Genomic DNA, 27,954 nt, shown 5'->3' with positions numbered 1-27,954 from the left:
GGATTTGGCATAGATGCCTAGCGCATGTTAACTTCAATTTGCTTAATAAGGTTGTGTCCAAAGATTTATTAGTCAGTCTTCCAAAAATAAAATTTTCAAAAGATCACCTATGTGACGCATGTCAAATGGGAAAGCAAACGAGGGTGTCCTTTAAATCTAAAAATGTTAGTTCTACTTCATGCCCCCTCGAGCTTACCCATATGGACCTCTTTGGCCTTTATAGGACAAAGAGTTTAGGTGGTAACTGTCGCACCTCGAAAAAATGCGATCCCTCGCGATGGACGCGGAAAATATTGTTCAAACAGAGTCGCCACCGAACTTTATTTATTCCAATGAAGGAATAGAAAAATATCAATAAAACCTTTAAGAAAATAGAATAATGGTCATCGCAACCATATTTGGGTTCGGGAGTCGATTACGCAAGAGGAAGGTATTAGCACCCCCCACGTCCATGTCGCAACCTGAAAAAGGAGATGCGAAAAAACAACCGGCGAGAAAGAAATGACAGAAGAGTCGCCACCGTGCGTTATTTATCCCAAAGGAGGGAAAGGAAACGCTCGAAGTAAACCTGGAAAAAAGGAAAGGAAAAGACAAGGTCTCGCAACCAAATCTTGGGTTCGGGAGTCGATTATGCGAAGGGAAGGTATTAGCACCCCTACGCATCCGTAGTACTCTACGGGATCCACTTTTGTTGTTCTTGTCTAAAGGGTGTGGGTTTATCTAATGTACTATTTGCTAAAAGAGGTGGTCAAAAGAAAATGACTCGCACGGATATCGCATCCACTGCATACGTATCTCATATGGATATGAGAATCAGAGTCTTCGTAGCTCGGCTGCCTATGGGATAAAGAGGAGTGTGCTCGCTAAGACATCGCGTCTTATGCCTACGTATCTCATCTGGAATGAGAATCAGAGCAAACCGTAGTTCGGCTAACTACGGGTTAAGGGTTGTGTTTTTTAGATGAACGACGTTACTACGCAATCTATCGGATGCTCGACCTTTGGAGACTTACTCGCCTGTAGTAGAAGGAGTTAACGTGTTCTTAGGAGAAGAAAAATCAATGAGTTTGTTTGGGTTTTAGGAATGCTCATGCAAAAAAGGAAGTCCTAGACGAAGGAACAGTGCTACCTTAATTGACATGCAAACGAGATACTATACGAAGCCTAGCAATCCTATGGGGAGACGATCACACCATACAAAACAAACATGCATAAAGTAAAATGCCACCAAGGGGGCTCAAACCTACATGGGTAGGGCTTTAGTCAAGAGGGGTCATATCAACCTCGACAAACAAGCCATGGAATAGGTAATCAAATGGGCTCTTAACCACTGACATTGAACGTCAGGGTGAGCAGATCAAAAGGGTAATGAGGATAAGACCTCATAGCTCTTAACCCTGGGCAGGGTGAGCTCATGACAAAAAGTGGGGATTCAGAAAGGTGGAACCCTCTCCACTGACTGACCGGACAAAAGATCTTGGGCTTTTGTTCTGAAGCTTCGACACGTAGTGCGAGCATAAAGAACGACACACTGAATAACGGGGGATTGATTACTAATCCCTTTTATCCGTCAATTGCCTCTTCGTGGAGGTCTTTAGCACTGGTGCCTCCTTTTGGAGGTCTTTGGGCACAAAAGTAAACAAACAAAAGGAAACATTGCCTCCTATCGAGGTCTTCCAGCTAAGAAAGCGGTAAAATGCGGGAAAGATAAAGGGATCAAGAGGTCTACCACACGGATAAAGATCCGAAGTAATAACAGCTAAAGAAATAAGAAACCCAGAGATCTCTCGAGCTGGCACCATCAAAGAAAGCAAGTCAATACAGGTAATCGGAATAAATCTCTAAATGGTATCCCACAAATAAAGTGGAATGCCAAGCAAGCTATCCTTTCAGGAGTCATGTGAGCCCTCACAAAAAACTCAACAAACAGGTTAGAGTGACAATATGGGGTGCAATCAAGAGTTTCCCCAAATCAAAATGTAACCACATGAATCATGCCATTAAAATTCACAAAAAGAGCTCACAAAAAGCAACCAAGTGTATGAGGCCTAAACCTCTTGTCAAACACATGCATCAAAAGGGTATCAAAATTCAAAGTCAGGGGGCAAGGATCCACACATCAAGGCATGACATACATACTAAAATATGTGCCCACATGCAAAACCTAACGATACCCACTCTTCCAAATTCACCCATAATACCTCATACATTCAAAAATTTCAGGTTGAAAGTATAAAGTAGTGGAAATAGGGCATACCTGATTGGGGAGGATCGATTGAAATTGAATTGCACCGTTGGCTTTACAGAACAATCTTAGGGTTTATATGAGAGGGAATTGGTTCTTTGCAGATGAGTTCCCTTCAGTCTCTGGAGGTTGCTCTGAATTAGTTAGAATCTCTCTAGGGTTTTTCCACTGAAATTTTTTTAGAATTTATAACCTGATTTTCGTGGCTTTGTGGGCTCAAATGAGAGAGGTCCAAGTCCAAGATTTTTCTGTTATATTTTATTTATTTATTTATTTATTTCGTTTTTCGTTTTTTTTTATTATTATTATTATTTTGGTTTTTTTTTCTTTCTTATTTTTATTTTTATTTTTATTATTTTTATTTATTTATTTATTTTTAAAACGCGTGGGCTTCGCCTAGCGAGCATGACAGTTCAAGAAATTTCTCTGAGCGTAGGTGATTCTGGTGGCTTTTCTTGGGACTCGCTAGGCGATCCATTCTGCTCGCCTAGCGAGCATGACAGCTCATGAACAAACTTTTGCTCCTTCAAGATTAAAGTTTTGACTGATGAATAGACCTCATTCCCTTGTGTTGACTGATCACCCAGATAGGACCCACACAGTGTCTTGGATGATATTCAAGCTTCTTGGATCTAATTCCGATTGACATGATGAAATGCAATATGAAATGTTAAATGACCTAAAAATGAATGCATGAATGAGGGGGGCAAATTTTGAGGTATTACAGCTGCCCCTATTCAATCAACTGGAGACCCAAAAAGAAGATAGCAGCGGCTTTCGCACTTTCGAGGTATCAAGGGATTGAATACAATAAAAGCCCGAAAATTTGCACTGAAGTGAAGTGAAGTAACAATGCCTGTCAGAATCGGCAAAGAGGTGGTCTTGAAAGAAGAATCCGTCTGGTACGGTGAGAGTCAGTCTGAATACCGAAAAAGAATATTAACTTGGATACCAAAATAAATGGTAACACAGAAATAACCATGGCCTGAATGCCGCTCATCAGTCTGAATACTGGAAATGACTTTGATCTGAACATCGGAAGATATGAGATTATTAATATCGGTCTGAACACCGAGAGGCTGGCCTGAATGCCACAAGTTGCGTTGACCTGAATGTCGGAAACTTCTTCGATCTGAACATCGGAAAACTGGCCTGAATGCCACTTCGATCTGAATATCGGAAAATTGGCCTGAATGCCACTTCGATCTGAATATCGGAAAATTAGCCTGAATGCCACAAGTTGCATCGACCTGAACGTCGGAAACTTCTTCGATCTGAACATCGGAAAACTGGCCTGAACGCCACTTCGGTCTGAATACCGGAAACTGGCCTGAATGCCACTTCGATCTGAATACCGGAAACTGGCCTGAATGCCACAAGTTGCATCGACCTGAATGTCGGAAACTTCTTCGATCTGAACATCGGAAAACTGGCCTGAATGCCGCAAGTTGCATCGACCTGAATGTCGGAAACTTCTTCGATCTGAACATCGGAAAACTGGCCTGAACGCCACTTCGGTCTGAATACTGGAAACTGGCCTGAATGCCACAAGTTGCATCGACCTGAATGTCGGAAACTTCTTCGATCTGAACATCAGAAAATTGGCCTGAATGCCACTTCAGTCTGAATACCGGAAAAACTTCATGCCTGTCAGCATCGACAGAAATAGGGAAAGATAATAGAGGCGGCGCATGGACCAATGACACTTGTTAGAGATAATAAAGGTAAGTCATGAACAATCTTCAGTCTAAGTACTGGAAACAACTTCTGGCTTATCACTTGGGATACCGAGAATGTTTTATGCTTACATGCGTATGTTTGAATTTTTCAATGGCGTAATGCTCCATGAAAATGGAAATGCTACGCGATTTGGGAAGATGCAATGCAATATGATTCTACATGCAGGGATGCGAAATGCTGGGTAGAATGCCAAGCCGAGGCAAGGGAATCTGCTGAGGAAATGATCACCATCTTCTGGACCCTGGCAAGGCTGTTGGAGATGCACAGCGCAAAGAACTCTGTGGGGAAATGACCCGCCACACGGTGTTCTAGCAATGACGAAATACCGAGACTCTGACTGGGGAGAGAACGGCACTGAAAACCTGCTGTTGGGGAAAGCGATAGTGGTTATGGCAACCATAATCTACGAGAGAGACGACTTAGCAGGGGAAGCAAACACCGATACGGTACCGAGATTCTGCTTCAAGGAAAAAGACCATGGATCTGGCGTCGAGATCATCGATCTGGCATCGAACCCTGAGGAGCAGCCGCTTCTGCTGGGAAGATGCAGTCTGGCACTGTCAACTCCGCTGGGGATATATAGTCTGGCACTGTCAACTCTACTGGGGAGTGTATATTCTGAAACGACCGCTTGGGAAAGTACAGTGGTGAGAACCTGCTGGGGATCGAAGAATCCAATGCTCTGATAAGCTCTGCAGGGATAAGATACCAACTTTGACTGTTGGGGGAAAACATTCGCGATCAACGGCTGGGAACCTTAAAGAAATGCCCCGAGGGTACCTGTTCTGAATAGACGATCTAAAGCACTTAACATTTACAGCAATTTTAAATGTTTATTAAGCATGTACCTGTAAAGCTCTTATGTTTCATGATGCAATGTTTATCAAAAATTCGGACGCCATTTTTGCAAACAAAACAGTAAAATGAAAATGAAAACAGAGATATACTGAATAACATGATTTTATTGATTGAATGACCTCTGAATAGGCATTTACATCAGGAAGCAATCCCTGGAAAGAGGTAATTGCACAAAAGATAAAAACAGAAATTAATCTAATGGCAATGTGAAATGGATTTCTATTGGGTTCCAATTCTGCTATGACTTGCTCGTCTTCAAGATCCTCCAGATGATTAGCTTTCAGAAAAGAGTGATTGGACTGTTTCCTATCCTTCAAAAGTTTCCAGTCATTGACACGAGATGAGATTCAGAACTACTCAGAATGCAGTCATTCGTTTAATCCCTAACTTTTGCCTGGATCGCCCTTTTCGGGTTTTCAATCCACCGGGATACCCATTTTTGCCTAAGTTGCCTTTTCAGGTTTTCAACTTATCGGGTGTACGATCTTTTCATTTTTAATCCCTAATTTTTGCCCGAAACTTTTCATTTTCTTGGTTCGTCGGGATGCCCATTTTGGCCTGGACTATTCTTTTTACTGTCCAGCGGGTCTATTTTATGCGAAGTATTTTTTAACTGCGTCTGAGTTCACAGGGAAGTGAAGTTTTCACCATCCATAGTTGCAAGCATTAAGGCCCCACCATCAAAAACCTTGGTGACAATATACGGTCCATCATAGTTAGGAGTCCACTTGCCCCCGTGATCTGTCTGAGGAGGAAGGATCCTTTTCAACACCAAATCTCCGACTTGGAAGCATCGAGGACGCACTTTCTGATCAAAGGCTCTCTTCATCCGACTCTGATACAACTGCCCATGACAAATGGCTGCCATTTGCTTCTCTTCGATAAGACTCAACTCATTGAACCTTGTCTGGATCCATTCAGCTTCGTCTAACTTGACATCCAACAGGACTCTTAGAGAAGGAATCTCCACTTCAACAGGTAGGACTGCTTCCATACCATACACAAGGGAGTAAGGGGTTGCCCCGATCGATGTACGTACTGAAGTACGGTACCCATGCAAGGCGAAGGGTAGCATCTCATGCCAATCTCTGTACGTAACGACCATCTTTTGCACAATCTTCTTTATGTTCTTATTTGCCGCCTCAACAACACCGTTCATCTTAGGGCGGTAAGGGGAAGAATTGTGATGCTGAATGTTGAAGTTCTGGCACAACTCCTTCATCATTTTGTTGTTGAGATTAGAACCATTATCAGTAATGATTCTTTCGGGAATCCCATAGCGACAAATGATTTCTTTCTTGATGAAATGGGCAACCACATGTCTAGTGACATTCGCGAACGATACTGCTTCGACCCACTTGGTGAAATAGTCGATGGCAACAAGGATGAAGAGATGCCCATTGGAGGCGGTCGGCTCAATCTTTACAATCATATCGATGCCCCACATAGCAAAAGGCCACGGCGAAGACATCACATTCAAAGGATTTGGCGGCACATGTACCTTATCAGCATAAATCTGGCATTTATGACACTTCCGAGCATATTTGAAACAATCAGATTCCATGGTCATCCAGTAATATCCCGCTCTCAACAATTTCTTAGCCATTGCATGTCCGCCGACATGAGTACCGAAGGAGCCTTCATGAACTTCCTGCATTAACATGTCTGCTTCGTGTCTATCCACGCATCTGAGCAAAACCATGACGAAGTTCCTCTTATACAGCACATCGTCTTTGTTCAAGAAGAAACTGCCTGCCAATCTTCTCAAAGTCTTTCTATCATTGTTGGATGCCCCTGCAGGGTACTCTTGATTCTTCAGAAAGCGCTTGATGTCGTGATACCAGGGCTTGTCGTCAACTACCAGTTCAGCAGCAAACACATACGCGGCCCTGTCGAGGCGCATCACATCGATCCTGGGAGCGTGGTTCCACCGAATCACGTTGATCATAGAGGATAAAGTGGCAAGAGCATCTGCCATATGGTTCTCATCACGAGGTATGTGATACAGCTTTACTGTTGTGAAGAAAGTCAACAATCTTCTCGTGTAATCTCTGTAAGGGACCAGATTGGGCTGGAGAGTATTCCAATCACCATTCACTTGATTGATCACTAGAGCTGAATCTCCGAAGATGTCCAGAGTCTTGATTCTCAAATCAATGGCTTGCTCAATACCTAAGATACATGCTTCATACTCAGCTTCATTATTTGTGCACTCAAAAGTCAGACGAGCGGTGAAAGGCATGTGGGCACCTTTCGGAGTAGTAATGACAGCGCCAATTCCACTTCCTTTGGCATTGACAGCCCCATCAAACAACAAAGTCAACTTTTCGTCTGGATCAGGTCCCTCCTCAACAACTGGCTCTTCACAGTCTTTCATCTTGAGGAACATGTCATCTGGAAAATCAAACTTCATCGGCTCATAATCATCAATCAGCTGCTGAGCAAGATAGTCTGACAGAATACTCCCTTTGATGGCTTTCAGGGATGTATACTGGATATCGTACTCTGTCAGTACCATTTTCCAACGAGCAACCCTTCAGATGAGAGCTGGCTTCTCGAATATGTATTTGACTGGATCCATCTTGGAGATCAATAAGGTTGTGTGAGACAACATGTATTGTCTCAATCGCTTAGCAGCCCATGCAAGTGCACAACACGTCTTTTCAAGCATCGAGTATCTCGACTCGTAATCTGTGAATTTCTTACTCAGGTAGTAGATGGCATGCTCTTTCCTACCTGTCTCGTCGTGTTGACCGAGAACACAACCCATGGAATTGTCTAGTACTGTCAAATACATAATCAGCGGTCTCCCTGGGACCGGAGGCATAAGGATAGGAGGATTCTACAAATACTCTTTTATCTTCTCGAAAGCCCTTTGGAAATCATCATTCCACCTGATAGCCTGATCTTTTCTCAGCAATTTGAATATTGGCTCGCACGTGGCTGTTAGGTGAGAGATGAACCTTGCAATGTAGTTCAACCTCCCTAAGAAACCACAAACTTGTTTCTCTGTTCTTGGCTCAGGAATTTCCTGTATCGCTTTCACTTTGGCCGGATCCACCTCAATCCCTTTTTCACTAACAATAAAACCCAGTAATTTTCCAGATCTCACCCCAAAAGTACACTTGTTCGGATTAAGCCTCAGCTTGAATTTTCTCAAACGCTCAAACAATTTCTGAAAATTCACCAAATGTTCTTCTTCCGTCTGAGATTTGGCAATCATATCATCAATATAAACCTCGATTTCATGATGAATCATATCATGGAAAAGAGTCACCATCGCTCGTTGATATGTTGCTCCAGCATTTTTCAGACCAAACAACATCACCTTGTAGCAGAAGGTGCCCCATGGGGTTATGAATGTTGTCTTCTCCATGTCTTCTGGTGCCATCTTAATTTGATTATAGCCAGAAAAGCCACCCATGAAGGAGAATACCGAGAACTGAGTTGTGTTATCCACCAAAACGTCGATGTGAGGTAATGGGAAATCATCTTTAGGACTAACTCTGTTCAGATCCCGGTAGTCAACATACATCTGTACCTTTCCATCCTTCTTAGGTACTGGAACGATATTTGCAACCCATGGCGGATAATTTGTGACTGCTAGAAACCCTGCATCCAACTGTTTTTGCACTTCTTCCTTTATCTTGACAGCCATCTCTGGTCTTGTTCTTCTGAGCTTCTGCTTGACCGGAGGACAACCTTCTTTGAGAGGAAAACGGTGTACCACGATATCTGTGTCAAGCCCTGGCATGTCCTGATAAGACCAAGCGAAGATGTCAACATATTCTTGCAGCAATTCAATCAGCCCTTTCTTCACATTATCTTCCAAAGCAACCCCTATCTTGATTTCTCTCTTGGCGTCCTCGGTGCCGAGATTAATCACTTCAACAGACTTTGATGCGGTTGAATGACCCTTTCCTCCTATTTTAATAGCCTGGAAAGTTCTTCAGGGAGTTCACAGTCTTCATCACCCTCTTCTTCAGCTTGAAAGATTGGATTTTCAAAGTCGAAGCGAGCCATAGCAGAACCGTTATCAATAGGATCTGGTGACGTGCATCTGCATGAGTGATGGTATGTGCTTATGAGTGTGAACAAGAAGTGACAACTAAACAAAACATTGCCAAATATGTACTTTTTTATTTTATTTTTGAAAACTGCAAAAATATTTGAATGCAAAAAGACGTCCTTTATTTATGATAAAAAATGCAGGTATCCACATAGATGAGCCCTACAATGAGTCATTACGCCCTGGGCGGAACGTAAGACTTGGATATGCATGAATAAACAAAGAAAATTACTCCTTCAGAAAAGTGACTTGGACAATCTCCTCAGAAGACCAATTGTTGATGACTTCACCTGGGATCCTCGGACGCACCCAGTTATCGATGTCGCAATCGCTATCCCCATCTTCATCGTTGACCGCAGAGACCTGGCTATACTGAATGACGCCGGCGCTGGAGAAAGTAATCGGCCCCTGACGAGTCTGAAGTGTTGAAGTTGTAGAAGTCAGAGCTGGCTGATACCCAATCCCGAACAGATGTCCCCAACCGGGGGCAACACCCGAATCCACCAAGGCCAGTGCCTGCTTGAAGGATGAGATAGAGGCACCCACTTTAACTTCTTCCACCGGAGCTGCATCCTTGATCTGAACTGCCTCAAAGGCCTGAGATAGGGTCTCATGAAATTCACCTTCTACCTCTACATACTTGAATGTAGACAGGTTGCTGACCAAAATGTCCTCCTCACCACAGACGGTGATAATTCGCCCGTTGACTGGGAATTTAACCTTCTGATGTAAAGTTGAAGAGACTGCCCCAGCGTTGTGGATCCAAGGACGACCCAGCAGGCAACTATAGGAAGGACTGATATCCATCACATAGAAGACGGTGTTGAAGGTTTGTGATCCAATCAGAATTGGCAATTCTACCTCTCCGAACACCGACCTCTTAGAACCATCGAAGGCTCTCACAATGAGGTCTGAGGGCTTCAGGACCACACCCTCTACTTCTAACCTTGACAGGGCTCTCTTGGGTAGCACATTGAGAGAGGAACCTGTGTCCACCAGAACATGAGATAACACGGTGTCTTTGCATTCTATCGAGATGTGCAAAGCCTTGTTATGGTTGCGTCCAGCTGGTGTTAAGTCAGAATCAGTAAAACCCAACCCGTTGCTTGCATGAACATTTACAACGATTCCTTCCAGTTGGTTCACTGAGATCTCCTGAGGCACATATGCAGCATTTAGGACTTTCAGCAGTGCCTCCCTGTGCGCCTCCGAACACAATAGGAGTGAGAGAATGGATATCTTGGACGGAGTCTGAATCAACTGATCGACTACCTTGTAGTCACTTTTCTTTATGATCCTCAAGAGCTCGTCCACATCCTTCGCAAAAGTGGGCTCAGAACCAGCCTGGGGTGTAGAGGCACTCTCATTCACGACTTGCTTGCCTTTGGCTTTCGCCGCAGCATCCGTACTATCAGTTTGGGTAACGGGTGGTGAGAACAGTCTACCACTCCTGGTGAATCGCCCGATTCCACCAACATTGTCCACTGCGGGACCTTCAACTTCAAGTTCAGTCTTCTGACCCTCTTCTACCTTCAGTGGCCGTTCTACCCCATGATCGTGCGTGTACACACTCCCCCCATAATGCCAAGGAATGGCCCTTTCACTGGTGAAAGGTAAAGGACCAGGGGTCGTGATGGTCATAGTGGATGGTCGCGCTGGTGGCACCGGCTACGCTTCTGGTACATTGATCTGATTAGTTAGGTAGAAAATGGTGATAGTAGCAACATCATAGTCATACTCTGAAATCTCATTCATTGAAATGCAAGCATCCGAAACATCGGAATCAAGTTCAATTACATCATGGATTACAAAATCAGTAGGAACAACATCTGCGAATTCATCAGTAGCGTCTTCAAACACCTCTCCCTCAACCCCTTCCACAGACTCTTGGACAGACAAATCTTCAACCTAGAGGATACCTTTGTCGAGCAGGGCCTGGATACCCTGCTGTAGCTTCAAACAACCTCCACTCTGAGTAGCACAATCCAAACAACCCTTCCCACAACCGGGGAAAACATCGGCCTTCAACAAGTATGCCTTGATATCCGACAACGGAGTCTTCAGCTTCAACGTATCTTTGACGGATCTGGCTTCCCCTTCCATCATATTAACATTTGCACCACCATGCTGGGGCATGGGATTGTTGACGACATTCGGAGCCGGTGCAAGGTCGACGGCCTTTGAATCTATGAGGTCCTGAACTACGTGCTTAAAAGCTTTGCAGTTCTCAATATTGTGGCCAGGTGCCCCGGAGTGGAAGCTACACCTAGCGTTGGCGTCGTAACCCATCGGAAGTCTACCAACGGGAGGAGCCAGAGTGCGTAACTGCACAAGTTGTAGTTGTTGAAGACTAGAAAGTAGCTGAGCGTACGCCATTGGAAGAGTGTCGAAACGCCGATCCATCATCCTTTGCCTCTGTTGATAAGCGGGTATGTTACCCGGTTGTTGTGGTTGGTACTGAGCTGGTTGACGCTGGGGTTGTTGTTGTTGTAGTGGTGTTGCAGCCGGAATGGTCACAGCCGCAACATATGGTTGCTGATGATAGTTTTGAAAGTTATTCCTCCGGTTATCCCTGTTCTGATAAGAAGATATGGCACTTGCATCCCCTTCTCTCCTCTTCTGTCCCTGAATGAACGGCTTCTTCACCCCTGATGAAGATCCACCTCCACTCTGGGTCTTGTATGTCTTCAGGTAATTCTCCACCCTCTCTCCGGTAGAGACTACATCAGCAAAGTTGGAGGCATTGCAACCCACCAGGCGCTCCAAATAAGGTCCGGGCAGAGTGTTCATGAACATGTTAGCCATTTCCTTCTCCAACATAGGAGGTTGAACACGGGAAGCTGTCTCCCTCAAGCGTTGAGCGTACTCCCTGAAGCACTCATTGCCTTTAAGAGACAGATTTTGAAGTTGAGTTATGTCCGGAGCCATGTCTGCATTATACTGATACTGCTTCACGAAAGCCTCAGCCAAATCCCTCCAGCAACAGATGCGGGCTCTGTCCAGCCTCATATACCATTCCAAGGATGCCCCATCTAGGCTATCCTGGAAAAAGTACATAAGCAACTTTTCATCGTCAGAATATGCAACCATTTTACGGAAATAGGCTTGCACATGGGTCTTTGGGCAAGAGTTGTCGTTGTATTTGTCGAATATCGGGACCTTGAATTTCGGTGGCACCCTCACGCCTGGGACCAATCCCAAGTCAGCAATATCTACTCCCAGAGGACTCTGTCCTTCCACTGCCTTCAACCTCTCTTCCAGTCTTCGAAACATAGGGTCCATACCATGACCCATACCAAAGTCTTCCTGAAGCAAGGGGAACTGATCCTCCTGGTCATCATGGACGGGTTGTTGACCGGAGTTGACAAGTAGGATCGGGGTAGACCCCGGTCCACTGGGTCCATTAACCTCTCCAGCTGGAGGATCAGTCAACGTCTCTAGTTGAGTAGTGGCGGGATTCCTCTGCATCATCTGCCTGAGCTCTTGCTATCCCTGAGCCACCCCTTGAACCACATCCATGAATTAGTTCATGCGGATCTTCATCTCGGTGAGCTCTGCTTGTAGGCTTTCCATTGCTCTCTGGTGGTTTCTGCGGGTACCGTAACGATGAATGCCTGAGTCAGCTATCCTGCTAGTGGAACACCAAATAATATGAGAACACCGCAGCGGTACCTGTTATGAAAGATATGCAAATGAACATGTAAATGCAATGACACATTTATCGATTCCAAAGGGTATTCTACCCCCTTGATTCCAGTCTCACGCAAGAATATTGAGTCGTAGATAACCTTCGAAGATCAAGATGCAATAAGGAAAACCATCATATAAATGAGTTCACGAAGGGAAACGGCCTTAGCCAATAGTACATAAAAAAGGATCTCCACAACAAGCCTGTGGATCATCACTACAATACAATAAGTAAAGAGAGGAACAAAAAATCAGGAATCAGCCTCCTGTATACAACCCATAAGGACTGCTCCTTACTTCAGCCAGTAGTGCCACTGTGTTAGGACGATCTGGAGATTCTGTCAAACACCGGATAAGCAGATTCCTTTTGTGAATAACTCCATCCAACTCGTTGATGTGCTCTCTGTAGTAATTCCCATCATCTTCTCCGAATACCTCTTCAAGTCTGGATTTCTTCAAACCTGCCAGCATTTTGAGTTCCTCAATCTGTCCTTGAGCTTTGTTGAACTGATCGGTGATATAGCCATTGGTTGAACGGGCGCACAGCAACTCATGGTTCTTCTCCCTTAGCAGGATCTTTAACTTCTCCATCTGACCAGTCAATTGGACCACCGTCTCCTCCTCTTTTGCCTTCCGAGATGTTAAAAATGTATCCCATTGCTCTTGCCAACCAGCTAACTTACCATGAGCATCTGCTAACTGCTATTTGACTCGCCTCAACTCAGAACTGGATGATCTCAAGGCTTCGTCTGTCTTCCTGAAGAAATCCACCTCCACAACTAATTTCCTCTCTGCTTCCCCTTGCAATCTGACGGCTTCCCTCTTCTGATATTCCGCCTCATGGAATTGATGCATACAGTCTTGCAGCTTCACACTTAACTCCGAGTTTTCAGATTGAAGCTCCTCCATGGCATTTTTCAATTTGTCATACTCTTCTCGGTTCACCATTGTTGACTGCTCAGGAGTAGGTGGATACAAAGGTTCCTCAATAGGAAATGGCAGACCAAACTCTTCGACTCTTCCTTGAAGCCAATCTTCATACTGAGGGTAAGTCCTGCAATCTCCTTTTCCAAGCACAGTCCTTCCTCTCTTGATCACCTTGAGCCAAGCCTCAGCTGCCTTACGGGATACAGTCAGATCAGATGAAGAATGGAAAAACAGAGATTCTTCCACATCCTTTTCTAAAGGCGGAGTTCTTAAAGTATATCTAAACTGTCTGACTGCCAGAGAAGGATTGTAGTTGATACCTCCTCTTCTTCCTACCAACGGTACATTCGTGAAGTTCCCACAACTGTGAATAATATCCGCCCCAAGAAAGCCCCGGTCTGACCACCAAGAAATATCTTTAGCTCTTATCCCCATCAATCTCTTCGACCAACTCAACGAGTCCTTGACATCAACGAACGCTCCTGACTTGGGCAGGTGGGAACTGAACCACTTATAAAACAAAGGCGCACAACAATTCACCAATCCTCCCCTTCTATTCTCATTCCTGTGATGCACTGAATGAAAGAAATCTCCCAACAAGGTCGGCACTGGATTTCCCAACACGAAGAGGCGTATGGCGTCTACGTCCACAAATTTCGCCACATTAGGAAACAGGACGATCCCATACACACAAAGAGCCAACACAGCATTGAAACCCCTCTGGTCACCATCTTCAAGCTTCTTCTTTGCTTCTCCCAGTAAGAAACGCAGATGAAAACCATTAACTTCTCCCTTCTGACACATATTAGCCTTCAAGACTGATTCCCCCAAATATGTGGTTGAAGCAACCATGCTGAGATCGGGCAGAAACTCGGAAATGTAGAATAGCAACTGCGGCTTGATAGGAATTCTGAGAAAACTAGCAACCTCCTCCAAAGTAGGGACCAGAATGTAATCCGGGAATGTGAAACACCTCAATGGAGGATCATAAAACTGCAACAATGTAAAGAGAGCATCGTGTTGATCTTTGGAAAGAACTGTGACGAAACTTAGAATCAAACCGTAATCCTTTCGGAATTCTTCTAGAGAATCAGGATCCATTAACTTCATCAGTTGTTGAATAGGCTCCAAACAGACCACATGAAACTTGTAGGCGACATGTCTCTTTCTGCCAATATCCATCTTAAGAGAACCAGAGAAACCCCGACCGGAATCAAGAGGAAGATGTAAACCCCCCTAGAAATAGATAAACATGTGTTAAATGATATGAATGCAAAATGATGTGATGCAATGATGTGACGTGGGAATCAGGATTGCTGTATCTGCTTGAACATCTGTCGGGTTGCACTGTCTGAAGAGAAACCCACTGAAGAATATAATACAAGATCACAGCTCTGCTCCAGAAAACCGGGTTGGTTGGAGGTTAAGGTTTCCTGAATTTAGCCCGCCCCTCACTGGTAGGTTCTAAGAACAGAAGTTTGTCAACTTCGGCCCTTCAGTTGAGAATAATACGTTTACCACTGAAGGTGTGGCATTATTACGGGATAAAAGACCTCCATTGACTCCCCTCAACAGGATATCCTAATAGCAAGTTCCCAGTCTCGGGGTCCTCGGATTGAGCAGCGAGAATGCACCCACCAAAGCTAACATAAACGCGTCTCGGAGGAGAGGCCTCGACTGAGTTCTCGGGAAATGGTCACCAGAGTCGACGATTTCTAGAGGAACATCTGCCGTTATGGAACACCCATAGGACAAAATATATCCAAAAGAAACCTCGTCTGGATGTGGGTCTTCATGAACGACTTAACGTAGCAACACGCCACGCAAGCCTCATGAATATCCACTCTAAAACCTGTGTGTACACTCAAGCCTGGGTAATGGGCTTATCACTCATAGAACACCCCATCCCAACAAACAAACAAACCAACAGCAGAGCCAACAGATACAGCAATGATATGTACAAAATGCAATGAAGCAGGTAAATGCTGAAAAATAAATAACTGTACAAAAGAATGAACACCCAATAAACAAACAACCTACAAAAGCTAGGAGGGACTCGCTCAGGGAAACCAGGGTCCCCAGCAGAGTCGCCAGCTGTCGCAACTTGAAAAAGGAGATGCGAAAAAACAACCGGCGAGAAAGAAATGACAGAAGAGTCGTCACCGTGCATTATTTATCCCAAAGGAGGGAAAGGAAACGCTCGAAGTAAACCTGGAAAAAAAGGAAAGGAAAAGACAAGGTCTCGCAACCAAATCTTGGGTTCGGGAGTCGATTATGCGAAGGGAAGGTATTAGCACCCCTACGCATCCGTAGTACTCTACGGGATCCACTTTTGTTGTTCTTGTCTAAAGGGTGTGGGTTTATCTAATGTACTATTTGCTAAAAGAGGTGGTCAAAAGAAAATGACTCGCACGGATATCGCATCCACTGCATACGTATCTCATATGGATATGAGAATCAGAGTCTTCGTAGCTCGGCTGCCTATGGGCTAAAGAGGAGTGTGCTCGCTAAGACATCGCGTCTTATGCCTACGTATCTCATCTGGAATGAGAATCAGAGCAAACCGTAGTTCGGCTAATTACGGGTTAAGGGTTGTGTTTTTTAGATGAACGACGTTATTACACAATCTACCGGATGCTCGACCTTTGGAAACTTACTCGCCTGTAGTAGAAGGAGTTAACGTGTTCTTAGGAGAAGAAAAATCAATGAGTTTGTTTGGGTTTTAGGAATGCTCATGCAAAAAAGGAAGTCCTAGACGAAGGAACAGTGCTACCTTAATTGACATGCAAACGAGAGACTATACGAAGCCTAGCAATCCTATGGGGAGACGATCACACCATACAAAACAAACATGCATAAAGTAAAATGCCACCAAGGGGGCTCAAACCTACATGGGTAGGGCTTTAGTCAAGAGGGGTCATATCAACCTCGACAAACAAGCCATGGAATAGGTAATTAAATGGGCTCTTAACCACTGACATTGAACGTCAGGGTGAGCAGATCAAAAGGGTAATGAGGATAAGACCTCATAGCTCTTAACCCTGGGCAGGGTGAGCTCATGACAAAAAGTGGGGATTCAGAAAGGTGGAACCCTCTCCACTGACTGACCGGACAAAAGATCTTGGGCTTTTGTTCTGAAGCTTCGACATGTAGTGCGAGCATAAATAATGACACACTGAATAACGGGGGATTGATTACTAATCCCTTTTATCCGTCAATTGCCTCTTTGTGGAGGTCTTTAGCACTGGTGCCTCCTTTTGGAGGTCTTTGGGCACAAAAGTAAACAAACAAAAGAAAACATTGCCTCCTATCGAGGTCTTCCAGCTAAGAAAGCGGTAAAATGTGGGAAAGATAAAGGGATCAAGAGGTCTACCACACGGATAAAGATCCGAAGTAATAACAGCTAAAGAAATAAGAAACCCAGAGATCTCTCGAGCTGGCACCATCAAAGAAAGCAAGTCAATACAGGTAATCGGAATAAATCTCCAAATGGTATCCCACAAATAAAGTGGAATGCCAAGCAAGCTATCCTTTCAGGAGTCATGTGAGCCCTCACAAAAAACTCAACAAACAGGTTAGAGTGACAAGATGGGGTGAAATCAAGAGTTTCCCCAAATCAAAATGTAACCACATGAATCATGCCATTAAAATTCACAAAAAGAGCTCACAAAAAGCAACCAAGTGTAGGAGGCCTAAACCTCTTGTCAAACACATGCATCAAAAGGGTATCAAAATTCAAAGTCAGGGGGCAAGGATCCACACATCAAGGCATGACATACATACTAAAACATGTGCCCACATGCAAAACCTAACGATACTCACTCTTCCAAATTCACCCATAATACCTCATACATTCAAAAATTTCAGGTTGAAAGTATAAAGTAGTGGAAATAGGGCATACCTGATTGGGGAGGATCAATTGAAATTGAATTGCACCGTTGGCTTTGCAGAACAATCTTAGGGTTTATATGAGAGGGAATTGGTTCTTTGCAGATGATTTCCCTTCAGTCTCTGGAGGTTGCTCTGAATTAGTTAGAATCTCTCTAGGGTTTTTCCACTGAATTTTTTTTAGAATTTATAACCTGATTTTCGTGGCTTTGTGGGCTCAAATGAGAGAGGTCCAAGTCCAAGATTTTTATGTTATATTTTATTTATTTATTTATTTATTTATTTTTCAAAACGCATGGGCTTCGCCTAGCGAGCATGACAGTTCAAGAAATTCCTCTGAGCGTAGGTGATTCTGGTGGCTTTTCTTGGGACTCGCTAGGCGACCCATTTTGCTCGCCTAGCGAGCATGACAGCTCATGAACAAACTTTCGCTCCTTCAAGATTAACGTTTTGACTGATGAATAGACCTCATTCCCTTGTGTTGACTGATCACCCAGATAGGACCCACAAAGTGTCTTGGATGATATTCAAGCTTCTTGGATCTAATTCCGATTGACATGATGAAATGCAATATGAAATGTTAAATGACCTAAAAATGAATGCATGAATGAGGGGGGCAAATTTTGAGGTATTACAGTCCGTTGTACTCAACGGGAACCTTTTAGTCTAATTTTCTATTTGAATGTTAGTTGAATGTTATTCGCTTTCTTCAAGTAATTTAAAAATATTGAAAAGAGATGGATGGGAACCTCAGAAGGGGGAAAAGGGAGGTTTATTATTAGTGTGCTCGCAAAGATACAACAATCTCCTGCCTACGTATCCTTATGGTGTAATAAGGAAATCAGAGCATTCGTAGTTCGGGGACTACAATTTGGTTGGTGTTTTCTTAATGAACGACTGTGTAGATTGCGTTCTAAAGGCCAAACATTGGCTTGTCTACTCTCGGCGGAGGCTTAAGCACTGGTTTGTTATGTGTATTAGAAAGGATTAACAGTGTTCTTTTTAAAAGAGTTTTGGTCACGTGGGGGTGACAAGTGGAGTTGACAAGTCCGCTCTAATGAAGATTGACTATGTAGGAGTTGAATTGTGCCCAAACAACTTGATAGTAAGGGCTTTTCATGGATCCCGAAGAGCTATTTTTGGTGAAGTGGGTCTACCTGTTAAAATTAGACCACAAGTTTTTGGTATGACATTCTTCGTCATGGACATACATCTCGCATATTGTTGTTTTCTTGGACGCCCATGGATTCATGGGGCATGTGCTGTAACATCCACCTTGCATCAGAAACTGAAGTTCCCAATTGGCAGTAAGATCGTTACTGCTTGCGGCAAGGAAGAGTACATGATGAGCCATTTAACATCTTTCCGGTATATAGAGGTTGAAAGGGAAGTACATGAAACTCCTTTCCAGGCGTTCGAAGTAGTTCAGATGAACAAGACTCCTCATTCTGAAGGTAAAAGACTTGTAGTTTCCATGTCTTCGTTGAAGGATTCTAGAGCAGTGGTCGTGTGTTAGATCTTCCTTTGAAATTTGACAAGTTGGGTCTCGGTTTCAGTCTTTCCCAGCCAGATGTAGCCCCTGAAGTTCCCAAGGCTCCAAGTGTTCTCACTCTGATGAATTTTACAAGTGTTGGGTTTATCAGTAATAATTCGGCCAATGCTATTAATGATGACAATGACAATGATTATGACATCAACAACTGGATTCGACCAAGTGTTCCAGGTGAAGAACTCCACAATTGGACTACAGAGGATGTCATCCAAGTCACTCTCAATTAGGAGTAATTTTCTTTTGTTTCTTTTATCACACAATAATTCATGCGCTCTGCCCAAGGCGTAATGGATAATGTAGGGCCAATGTGTTTCATTTTCAATTTTTATCATAAAATAAAGGATGTTTTGCATTCAAATCATTTGATCAATGTATTTTTATTTTTACTTTTATCTTTACTTTTAAAATGGTAATATTTTCTTTTCACCACACACTTCCTAAAAAGCATAAAAAACATCATTAATGTAGATTCACGTCCACCCCGGACTCCATTGATAATGATTATGTTATTGCTCATTATGACTTCGACAATTCGATCTACCAATCCGAAGAAGAAGGTGATGAAGATTGTGAACTCCCTGAAGAGTTGATAAGGTTATTAAAACAAGAAGAAAAGGTCATCCAGCCGCACCAAGAAGACATCGAGGTTGTGAATCTTGGAACTGGGGACGACGTGAAAGAAGTCAGAATAAGGGCTTCTTTAGAAGAGTGTGTGAAGGCAAGGTTGGTCAAGATGTTGCAAGAGTTTATTGACATATTTTCCTGGTCTTATCAAGACATGCCTGGACCTGACGCAGATATTTTGGTGCATAGGCTACCTTTGAAAGAAGAGTGTCCACCTGTTAAGTAGAAGCTTTGAAGGATGCATCCAGATATTCGAAAAAGATCAAAGATGAAGTGCAAAATCAATTTGATGCAGGTTTTCTGGAAGTTACTTCTTATCCTCCGTGGGTAGCTAACATCGTTCCTATGCTTAAGAAATACGGTAAGGTATGAATGTGTGTTGATTACCGTGATCTGAACAGAACAAGTCCTAAGGATGATTTCCCGCTCCCTCACATTGATGTAGTGGTCGACAACACTGCATAATTCTTAATATTTTCTTTCATGGACGGTTTATCCGAGACATGGTCCATAAAGAGATTGCGTGCTGCATGGATGATATGATTGTGAAATCCCATACAGAAGAGGAACATTTAATTGATTTGCAGAAATTGTTTGAAAGATTGAGGAAGTTCAAACTAAGGTTAAATCCCAACAAATGTACTTTCGGGGTAAGATCTGGTAAATTACTTGGCTTCCTGATTAGTGAAAGAGGAATTAAGGTTGATCCTACAAAGATAAAAGCAATTCAACATATTCCTAAGCCAAGATCCGAAAGAGAAGTGTGTGGTTTCTTAGGAAGATTGAACTACATCGCCAAATTTATCTCCAATCTAACAGCTACATGTGAACCAATGTTCAAGTTATTGAGGAAGGATCAGGCGGTGGTGTGGAACGACAATTGTCAAAGAGCATTCGAGAGAATAAAAGAGTACTTGCAGGAGCCTCTGGTTCTCATGTCTCTAGTAGAGGGAAGACCCTTTATCATGTACCCCATTGTCCTCGACGAGTCGATGGGGTGTGTATTGGGCCAACATGACGAATCTGGGCGAAAAGAGCATGCAATATACTACCTGAGCAAAAAGTTTACCAACTACGAAATCAAATATTCACTGCTTGAGAAAACTTGTTGCGCTCTAGCGTAGGCTGCTCGCCGGTTGAGATAGTATATGTTGACCCACACTACTTTGTTGATTTCAAAGATGGACCCGATCAAGTATATTTTTGAGAGGCCTGCTGTCACAGGGAGGGTTGCTCATTGGAAAATGATTTTAACAGAATATGATATCCAGTATACAACTCAAAAAGCCATCAAGAGTAGAATATATGCTGAGTACCAAGCTCATCAGCCTGTGGAAGATTACCAACCGATGAAGTTCGAGTTTCCTAACGAAGTTGTGCTGTTTCTCAAATAATATTACAACCGGCCAGACCCAGATGAAGGCCCAGAACCAGGATCGTGATGGACGCTCATGTTCGACTGTGCTCCAAATTCTTTGGGAAATGGTGTAAGAGTTGTCATTACTTCTCCCATAGGTTTTCATATTCCTTTCACTGCCAGGATCTGTTTTGATTTCATAAATACCATGGCTGAATATGAAGCTTGCATATGTGGGATTGAAGCTGCCATCGACTTATGAATCAAGTATCTTGAAGTATATGGGGATTCTTCTCTGGTTATAAGCCAAATCAACGGAGATTGGGAGACTCATCACCCAAATTTGATTCCATAACAAGAGCACGTGATGAAGTTAATTCCATACTTTGAGGAGATCATGTTTGATCATATTCCAAGAGAGGAGAATCATTTAACAGATGCATTGGCCACTCTGGTGTCTACGTTCAAATTTAAATGGGCAAATGAGGCCCCCTCCATCAACATTATAAGGTTGGATAAGCCAGCTTTTTGCTATATTAACTATGAAGCTCGGGATGACAAACCCTGGTTTTATGATATCAAGAGATACCTTGAGAAACAGGAATACCCGGAGGATGCGTCTATCCCTGATAAGAAGACGCTAAGGAAGATGTCTTCCAGGTTTTTCTTAAATGGTGATGTGTTGTATAAGAGAAATTTTGATTCTGTCCTGCTCAAATGCGTGGATAGACACGAAGCAGACATAATTATTGAAGAGATCCATTAGGGTTCATTTGGAACGCACTCTAGTGGTCATGCCATGGCAAAAAGGATTATGACAACGGGTTATTATTGGATGACTATGGAAACTGACTGCCACCTTCTTGCCAAATCATGTCATAAGTGCCAAGTTTACGCTGATAAAGTGCATGTTCCGCCCATGCCTTTGAATGTTTTGACTTCTCCATGGCCGTTCGCAATGTGGGGTATTGATATGATCAGGTGCATTGAGCCCACCGCTTCAAACGGACACCACTTTATCCTGGTGGCCATTAATTACTTCACCAAGTGGGTGGAAGCTACTTTTTACGCCAACGTGACTAAACAGGTGGTTGCTCGTTTTATTAAGCAAAATATAATTTGTCGTTATGGGATCCCCGAGAAGATCATAACAGACAATGGGTCCAATCTCAACATAAAGATGATGACAGAATTGTGCAAGAGTTTCAAGATTTAGCATCACAATTCCTCTCCCTACCGCCCGAAAATGAATTGAACAGTGGAGGAAGCTAATAAGAACATAAATAAGATAATACAGAAGATGGTTGTAACCTACAAAGACTGGCATGAGATATTGCCCTTTGCTCTACACAGTTACCGTACTTCGGTACGTACCTCGACTGGGGAAACTCCATTTTCGTTGGTTTATGGCATGGAGGCAGTTTTTCCTGCCGAAGTTGTATTCCCTTCCTTAAGATTAATGACAGGTGTGAAACTCGACGAGACCGAGTGGGTGCATAATATATTTGATCAATTGAACCTTATCGAGGAGAAAAGGATGGCTGCTATTTGTCATGGGCAACTATATTAAAAGCGGATGAAGAAGGCTTTCGACCGAAGAGTTTGTCCTCAGAGTTACCGAGCTGGTGACCTTGTCTTGAAAAGAATTATTCTTCCTCAATCTGATCCTAGAGGAAAATGGACTCTGAATTATGAAGGGCCATACGTGATAAGGAAAATTTTCTCTAGCAGAGCCATGATGCTCACCACTATGAATGGTGAAGACTTCCCACTCCATGTGAATGCAGACATAGTCAAAAAATACTTCGCATAAAAAAGACCCGCTAAGTCGACGACTTAGGAAAAAAATGGGCATCCCGATGAACAAAAAAAATGAATAAAAGGTTCGGGAAAAAATTAGGGATAAAAAAAAATAAGAACACCCGCTAAGTTGAAAACCTGAAAAGGCAGCTTAGGCTAAAAGGGTATCCCGGTGGATTGAAAACCCGAAAGGGTGATCCAGGAAAAATTTAGGGATTTAAAGCGAACGACTACGTTCTACATTGGATATGTGATTTTGTCGTACTACTACAATCAAAAACCCCGAAGGGTAGGAATCAGTTCAATCATTTTCTTCAGAAAGCAAAGGGATGAGAATGTCAAGGTTATAAAAGTTATAGCCGAATCAGAACTTAATGGAAAACCATTTTCATCGCCATTCTTGTAATAAACTTTTATTTTTGCTTTTCTTTTGCAATTACCTCTTCCTAGGAATTGCTTCCTGATGTAAACGCCTATTTACAGGCAGATTTCAAATCAATAAAAATTGCTTTTCATTCAAGAGCTTGTCCTTTATTTTTCTGTTTTGTTTGCAAAGACGTCCAAATTTTTTATAATCATTGCATTTGAAATTTTTTGGGTTTTATATGGCATGATATAAAGACATTTGAATACACTTGCGATTGTGTATGTGGTCGGGATGATAAACTATTGGTCATGCTATCCCTGGAGCATCTAAGTTGTTGTGTGTTGCAGGAGTAATGATCACCCGCAGATGAACAGCGTACCAACATGAAGGCAAGGATCAGTGGGGTGACTTTTAATTTTGCTTTGTCCCTTCAGCAAGATTATCAAGTTTTTTCCTAATCCCTGCGATAGTCTGTTGGTAATCTTCCTCAGTAATGTCCAATCTTGATTGGCGTCCCCGCCCAGAGTTCGCATTAAGATTGGAGTTTCTTCAGCAGAATGTGCAATTTATTTTTGCAAATTTCTTCTCCACAGAGTTCCAGATATTTCAAGGATTTTTCTTCAACAGATTTCTTTGTATTTTTATTCATTCCCATACATAATCATGCATTATTTTACCAAACCCATAAAATCGTGTAGCATTCCCATTTTTCATTGAGCATTACGCCATAGAAAAATTCAAACATGCATCAAAGCATAACCCAATGGGGTTTTCCTTGCTTCCCCAGTCGAGTTATCAGTCCTTGGGAATATCTCCAAATTTTTTATCCTTGCAGGATTCATTTGATTTTACCTGCAAGTATCCAGGAAGCCTTTGATTTCTTTAGTACCCTTTTCAAATCAAGTTCTATCCTAGTAACCTTCTCAAATCCAGTCCTATCCTGATAACCTTCTCAAATCCAGTTCTATCCTGGTAGTCTCTTTAAATCCGGTTCCACCCCAGTACCTTTTGTTGGTGATCCGATTCCTTCCTAGTGCAACATCTTTTGTCCACAAGATGTACCCAATTAGATTGGTAGTCTTTGTGATTATTTCAAATCCAGTTCTATCCTGGTACCTTTGTTAGAGATTCAGTTCTTTCTTGGCGCAACATCTTTTGTTCACAAGACGTACTCGATTAGATTGGTAGTCTTTGTGATTGTTTTAAATACAGTTCCATCCCGGTACCTTTGTTGGATATCCAGTTCTTTCCTGGCGCAACATATTTTATTCACAAGACATACCCTATTATATTGGTAGTCTTTGTGATTGTTTTAAATCCAGTTCTATCCTAGTACCTTTGTTGGAGATCTAGTTCTTTCTTGGTGCAACACCTTTTATTCACAGACGTACCCGATTAGATTGGTAGTCTTTGTGATTGGACATTTTTTCTCAAAAACACCATAAAAATTCAAAACCTGCGTACTAACCTCTTTGCCTCTTCTCCAGAATGCAAATTTTCGGGTTCTTTTGGTATTCAATCCTCTCCCACCCTGAATGGTTGAAAGTTGTCGCTTTTTCAACCTCTCGTGTGCAAGAAGATGGAATAGGGGCAGCTGTTGTACCCCAAAATTTACCCTATTCTATTTAATCATATTTGGCTTAGGTTTTATCAACATATATGTTCATGCATATCATTGGTTATATGGTTATGGGATCAAGGCATCTCTCTTGTGACCTTCTTCAAGCTTTAAAAGGAAGAGTTGTGACAATCAGTGCAAGGAGGTTGAGATATCCTCAACTTCATGATCACTCAATCTACAAGGATTTTCTTATGCCCTAATACATCTCAATTGTTCCATTACTTCATTAGTTGATTGAGAATTGCAAGATATTGAAAGATGATCACACTCTTTTATCTCTTAGTCCTTAAGCTAAGAGTGTTGATTATCTCAGTGAATGGCATACCCATAAACATTTTTGAATAATCTTCATCATGTTATTATGCAAGACATCTTTGTTCAAAGGTATCTCCACTTTCCCTAGAGGAATCAAGATTGTGAAGTGGTGCACCCATCTCTTGTCTTCTTGGACTGAAATTAGGGTTTATGATAAAATCAGTTTATTTCTTATTTTTTTGAGCAAGACTCGATTCCATAGTATTCTATATGTCCCTAAGTGTCTATGTGTATAATATTTGCCATTAATTCCATTCATAAGAGGTTCAATTGCTCAAATGATCAATGGTTTGATTTAATTGGGAAAAAAGTCAATTGAGCCGTGTAGAAAGTCAACTCTTGATTTTTTGGTCAAAACTATGTTCTAAAATTCAAATATGTTCTATGGTTGAAATTTTATTAAGTAAATTCAAGAGATTCATAAAAAATCAAGAGTTATGGAAAGTTACCTAAATTGGAAATTAGGGTTTTAGAAACTTGCTATTTTTGGCAAGTTTGGTGTTAATAAGTAGCTACCTTCATGACCAAAGTTCTCTATGATCAATACTCCAAATAAAATTGACCTTAACATGAAATTTTCTCTTCTTTCTACAATCTTTAAGGAGGTACCAAGATTGAAGTATTTGGATCATCATGGCTCACGATATGGTCATTAAAAGTTGGGTATTTCAAAATTCATTCAATTGTCCTAACACTGAGAAAATTTCTAAGTGTTCCAAGTCAGAATTTCCAAGAATGGTCATGGAAATTTTAAGGATTGTTAAAAGCTCCACATCATTTCAAGAAACCCACTTCATGCCCATTTTAGTGAAAAAATTTCTAAGTGTTTGATCATTTCAAGCAACCCACTTCATGCCCATTTTTCATTTAGTTGCAAGCCTCATTTTGATATGACCTCAACATAAGAGTTATAGATCACATTCCCCTCTCCATTTTTTCTTCAAAATTTTTCTCATTTAGTAGCTTAAGGAACAAGTTATGGACATGACAAGTTAGGACCTAAATGATCACTAAATGACCTATAATTGACATTTTGATATGCAGTTTCAAGTAGCCATTTTCGTGCCCATTTTTGAAGGAGCTCGAGGTTTTGTTTCAAATTTTCTCCAACACCAAACCTTTTCCTCTCTTTTCCCTCTTTCCAAAGAGTCCTGATTCATTCCATTTGGCCATGAAACCCTAGTGTTACAATAGTTTGAACATGACTGATATTTAATCTCCATTATCACACTTATCTTTGGTTTTTTGCATGATGTTACCTCTGTTTATAGCATGGCTTATTTCACATGATCATTACACACCACTTCTTTCCTAGTATGGACCAATAACACGCTATTGTGTGCATGCACATCATGTTCAACCTTGGCCAAAAGTGGAAATGTTTTTTATTGTCTCCTTTTCTCTCTCCACTGCCTCCAAGTCACATAATCCTGAGGCATTTCACTCCACCTCAAGCTCCCTAAAACGACACAAAGCACATTTGTTTTGGATGAAAAATGCATCCTTGTACTCCACTCCTCAATCTTTGCATAAACTACCAAACTTGCCCTCCAACGGATCTTTCACCATGCAAAACATCACACCTCACCACAAGCATCATATATAAGCAATCATTAACCTAATTTCAAGAGGGAGGTCACTGAAGAGAGAGAACTTGAATCTGCAACATTGAAGCTTGAGGATTTTTCTTCATTTGAAGCTTGCTTTCACCATTCATTTTGCTTCATCTTTTCCTCTAGAAGAACACCAAGCTTTATTGGAGGGGTTTCTGAAGCTCCATCCAGTTCAAGAGACAGTGGATCTTCTCCACTAGGTCAAGTTTTCTTCACCCTACTCTTCCTCATGTTTAGTTATTCGCCGTGTCTAAGTTCATACATACGCATCTGGATAGTCTACTACTGAGTAGACCATTGAAGCTAGGCTCAAATTTTTGTTTTCAGTTTTAAATGTTTGATGTTAAAAAATTTGAACCCGTATGTTATTGCTCTTTGTTCTCCATGTTCTTTCATTTATTTGTAAAAACCAAAGTTACTATGATGTTGTACTCATTGTTTACTACAATTTTGGTTCAAGTTTTGTTGGATTTGGAGGAGAGATGAGGAAGTTATTTGAGGTGGAAGTCAACATGTAGGGGTCGGGATTAGGGTTTTAGTATGCATGAGCAGAGGTTGAAGATGAGTGGTTGACACGTTTTGACTGGCCATGGAATTATTTTGCTTTTAGTGCATTGGTGAGGGAGTGACTGTTTGACATCAAGTGTACCGCGTGACCAAACGTGACATCTCACTTTTATTTCATTTTTATTTTGCAGAGTTTGATTTGGACTGGGCCGCGTGTGTTTATGCTCCTCGCACCCCTTCGTTCTAGCCCAAGTTCTCACTTCAACTAATTGGCTTTGTATTTAATTTACTTGTTTGCACCCCCTTTCCCTTTTCTTTCTTTATTTGATATTTGTTTCTTTTGTTTTTATTTAAAATACTTCATTTTATCTAAAACTCCCCAAATAATTCATGATTGATATTTTGAATGTTATTTAAACTTTTTTATTTTTTAATTTCATTTTTGATTTATTTTAATAGCTATTTTGTTTTTTTTTTAATTATATGTGTCTAATTAATCTAGTTTTATTTGTTAGGGTTTGATTTTTAATTCTCCCATTTGAATATTGATCCAATAATTTGTACATTTGTAGACATATGTATTTAGGTTATTTGGGTTTTCATTTTATTCTTGGATTATTAATTTTGGATTGTTTTTGAACCTATTCTTTAAATTGCTTTGTGTGATCAATTAGTGGTGCATTGTTTGAATGATGGATTTGTTTAAACATCTTTTACACATGATTGTGAGTATATCTTTGGGACACTTTGAGATTATGACTTCATATTGCTATGCCTAATTTTT

At 41.9% G+C, this 27,954-nt stretch overlaps 1 pseudogene; it reads left to right on the top strand.

Moving 5' to 3' along the window:
- LOC127131486 (uncharacterized) overlaps positions 1 to 27,954 on the top strand; it is a 107,320-nt pseudogene that overhangs the window by 11,344 nt on the left and 68,022 nt on the right.

This window comes from Lathyrus oleraceus, chromosome 3 (assembly GCF_024323335.1).
Source record: "Lathyrus oleraceus cultivar Zhongwan6 chromosome 3, CAAS_Psat_ZW6_1.0, whole genome shotgun sequence".
NCBI classification, from domain to species: domain Eukaryota; kingdom Viridiplantae; phylum Streptophyta; class Magnoliopsida; order Fabales; family Fabaceae; genus Lathyrus; species Lathyrus oleraceus.
The sequence above is the reverse complement of the archived record's forward strand: the minus strand, read 5'-3'. Positions and strand labels throughout refer to the sequence as shown.